Source organism: Rhynchophorus ferrugineus, unplaced genomic scaffold (genome assembly GCF_030347505.1).
Source record: "Rhynchophorus ferrugineus isolate W39M unplaced genomic scaffold, kcgeb_rfMv2 rfM10, whole genome shotgun sequence".
NCBI lineage: Eukaryota > Metazoa > Arthropoda > Insecta > Coleoptera > Curculionidae > Rhynchophorus > Rhynchophorus ferrugineus.
In genome coordinates this window covers 7,371,759-7,376,020 of record NW_027472589.1, presented here as the reverse complement: position 1 = coordinate 7,376,020, position 4,262 = coordinate 7,371,759, and the positions used below count along the sequence as shown (strand labels likewise).

Below are 4,262 nucleotides of genomic sequence, written 5' to 3'. Positions count from 1 at the left end.
TGTGCATAGATATGTGGTTTAGTGTGTGTTCATGTGTTCAGAATATATATCAGCATTTGGTTAAAATGTACGAGGAGAGAATGGATACTAACCATTTTAAAGATATCGCAAATGCATTAGAGAGAATGCAGTGATTAAATCTAATTTTACCACGAAAAATGTACACAGGTAGTAACAGAAGAAACCAAGGAGAAATACAGTGATATCAGAATGTCAGCAGGAAATAAGAACTAAACATAAAAAGGTAAATATGCTCTCTAATAAAAATTTAATACAATACTTATATGCACAATTACTAATAAGGTGGATTAAGGACCTCCAGATGATACTATAGGTTTAGAAAAAAAGCCAATGTAAATATAATAAAATAATTTTAACTGTGGCTATTTAAGTCCCTCGACAATATAATATACGAATTTCATAACATTATTGTAATATTTACGTTAAGTTTCATTACTTTATTTAGATCGGAATATTGTTATATAATAAAACTACAAAAATGCCTAAAATGTCAAAGTTAACCGCGGCAATACTACGACGTATTGATGTCATAAATTGAGATGATGTGAATTCGCTGTAACTTTAACTAGACTATAAAATTTTTAATAAAATGCCATCGGACACCTGTTGTTTAACTTATGATTTCTACGATTTACGGATTTAGCGTATTATTTAACGACACGAACTGATTTACACATCAGACTGTAGTTGAACTTAAATTACAGCTACACAATACCGCATATATGTTATTTTACTTGTGAAATCTTATTACTATCGATATAAAAACGAGACCGGAGCTCAAATTCAACGACCATCGAAACTTATCGTACCTTCGCCTTGTATCCGAATCGTTCGGAATATCGTCGACGTAAAATATCAATCTATTGTTTGAACGAAATTCTGTTGGCGGTTTCGGTCGTGAGGCGTTTTATTGTTCTCGGAAAGAGAATATTTAAAGACGACCTATAGACCTTTTGTGTGACATTTAGGATGCATAAAATGCACGCGCTCGTATAAACGTCGCGTATCGTATTGTGTTGCAATTCAATCGACGATGTTTTCGATCAGATGTGGCGGTTGGAAAAAAAAATACGACTGATAAAATCCCACGACACGGCTAGAATTTCCGTGACGGCGACGATACAAATAGGCTTGTAAGAGCACACTTAAAAGGTGTTAAAAATGTCGAAGAATTTAAGTGTCCTCCATCGGTTTAAATCTGACACTTTTCGGCGTGGTGCGTTTTGAATTTGACGTTGTTCACGCCCATACGAAAAAATCCAATTAGCTTTTCATTTGTAGTGATCAATGAGGAAATATATCATGCCAATTGTATTAAGAATTTTAGATTAGAGTAGAATTTATTATATGATAAGTTTTCATCAGATACCTGTAAACACAGGTAAGTTACAGTACGATACTAATAATTAAATTAGGATATAATATATTAATAAAATGATATTATAGAAAAAGTGTGGATAATATAGTGATATAAACTACTAAAGTGAGGTTAACAATCCGGCAAAGGAAATTTTAAAAAATCAGTGTCATCAGGCACTTGTAGCAATACTATTTATCTTTTTTAACATTTAATTTTTAAAATCATCCTAGACAAAAAGCAGAGCAGATTAGACTCAACGTCAAACAACTGTACTGGTTAATAGAAGATACGCTCAATTTGACATAAAATCAAAAAGATTGGTTTATATTATCTTTTATTAGTTATTATTATATCATTAGTGCCTTTAATATAATAGACTCTATTAGAATATATGTGTCTTTTTGTTTTCTTATATTGAAAATAAAAATCGTTCCTTGTAATAATTCCAATAACAAGGAACAACAAGGTTTATGAAAGAAAAATATGCATGATCGTGATAGAAAGAAAACAAGATTTATCAGCTTATAATTCATAAATGATAAGTTAGTGGCGTTAACAATTTCTCTAATTACACCCTCTTTGATTTGTTTAGCGTGATTTTCAACGGTAACTAATGAAAAAATAGAAAATGAACGTTTTCTTCCTTCTTTAAATAATTTTTAACAATAAAAAACAATTACTCTGTATGGTAATCTCATAAAGGGATTATTTCTGTTTTAGGAAAACTCAAAACACCACCTTCACCTCATTTGCTGAATGTATTCACTCACAATCACGTCACACACTCACTTGTCAATCGTAAAGCCAATTTGCACCTATAGTTTGCACCCCATGGGGTTGCACTAAACATCAAACCAACTAGTAATCCAACGCACCCAACACAAATTTCTAGGATTAATTATCAATGCTTCTCGCTACGTAGTCACCGAAGAGCTGAACGATGACCTCGAAGTTAAATGGATACACAAAGTGATCGAAGATTTGGCCTTAAAACATGAAATAAAGTTGCTAAATCACAGCAATGTAGAAGCGATACAAGCTACTGGTCAACACACAGGAAATCAGAAGATTGAAGCCTACCAAACTACACGAACTTGTTTGGTATATAAGTGTATTCTTAACTTTAACTTAAGTAGATTACTTTTATTTTAATTTGTGAAATACCTACTGATGTATTAATCCCGTACCAATACATTAAATTGTAAATTAAGATTGTACTAAGAATATCTAATGTAAGAAGTAATTAATAAAAAAAATATTTTTTTACTAACAAGACTGGATCATGATGTGCTCGTGGATATAGATAACTGATAAAACAAATCAATGAACCAAGCAATATAGAGACAGACCAAGACTCTGCAACTAGAAACAACGCAAAAGTTGAAGAATATAAAATCAATAAAAAACAAAATCATGGAAATATTTAAGCAAATGGGGTTAGACATAAACAGGGGCCTAAAGAGAAGGCGAAAGTGGAACCTTCAAAAAGGATAGAGCCTTTGTTTTAATACTTACTTCTCAGAGCAAAAATGACAAAAAATTAGGGAAAATTAAATTAATTTTTTACTTTTAGTTTACTTACTTTTTAACTTATCTCTACAATGACTACTGTGTCTAGGTACTTATCAGGGAAAGTCCTTGTTTAGTCTCTAATAAAATAAAAGTATTGCAACTCTTCGATTACTGGGAGTAATTCTTTACTCATGTCTTATTATAAATTTCATAATTTCCTCTATAACAGTTGATATGCGAAGGTCTCGGTATATTTATACCGGCCAATACAATTATTTGATTGTTCCTAGTATCCCTACAGATTCTATTCTGAAATATTTGTATTATATTGATATGACTTCTCGCAGAATATTCCCAAAACTAAATTTCATCCATATATCTGTTAATATCTGCTTGTACGGCAGCAACATATTATATGTGGGATAATTGTATTACTCATTGTTATTGGTATATGAATATTTTGGCTCTGAATCATTGGTTCTTACTATTCTATTTTTAACTTCCAGATTTATTTTTTTTTCACTTTATTCTTCCTTATTTAAATATATAAAGTTTATATAAAGCATTGAATTAACAAAAAAAATCCTTAAAATTAATTAAAATTAATTACCAGTGCTTACATTTTCATAATACAATAAATGAATTACGCTGGTTTTGGTTAATACTACGACTGTAAAGTTATTTTATGGAATTAAAAAAATTTTATATACCTTTATGTGGCATATGCCATCGTTGTACTGAATGTTCAAAAATCAGCAAAATTTAATTTAATTTTTAAGTTTTTGCAATAGTTCTTTTTCAACTCATCACTGGGTCTTACGTAAGATACAATTTGGAATTAGATTTCTGTGAAAGGGAACTAAAAATATATTTTCCTTAAAATTAATTACCAGTCCTCGAAATATCAGTGTTCAACGTTCTTATAACTTTTTAACAAAAAAAACCTATATAACAGATGTACATACACAAAGCTTTTATGTATATTGATTGAAATATGTCATACACCATGAAAAAAATAAAAGAAATCAGATATGAGGGAAAAAAAGTTTCATGTTTTTTTTTAAATACCTCGGACGAAAGCCATTAGAGCCGCAGTCAGTCAGTACTCCGAAAACGGTATGTTTTGACGTCGAACATTTAAATTATCTAAACAAATCATCTCGGCCGGTGTCCTTGAGAGACGCAGATGGATACGGTGGTGAGCAGAAAAGAAAACGGTGACGGGGAACGATGGTCGGTATTCGGTACGTGTCAATCAATCGTCGCCGAGGGTAGGCCGACGTAAAAGGTCGCCCAGTCACAACATTTGGCAGAAAATCTTTTCGGGAATTATTCTTTACGCTCTGGTTTCCGGTCGGCGCTGCTGGTC

At 31.5% G+C, this 4,262-nt stretch overlaps 1 long non-coding RNA gene across 1 annotated transcript; it reads left to right on the top strand.

Moving 5' to 3' along the window:
* The first annotated feature begins 1,117 nt into the window (after positions 1-1,117).
* On the top strand, positions 1,118-1,604 carry LOC143203731 (uncharacterized). Its single transcript, XR_013007416.1, has 3 exons — positions 1,118-1,237; positions 1,303-1,402; positions 1,468-1,604. It is a non-coding gene; the product is annotated as an uncharacterized LOC143203731 (long non-coding RNA).
* Positions 1,605-4,262: the final 2,658 nt, after the last annotated feature.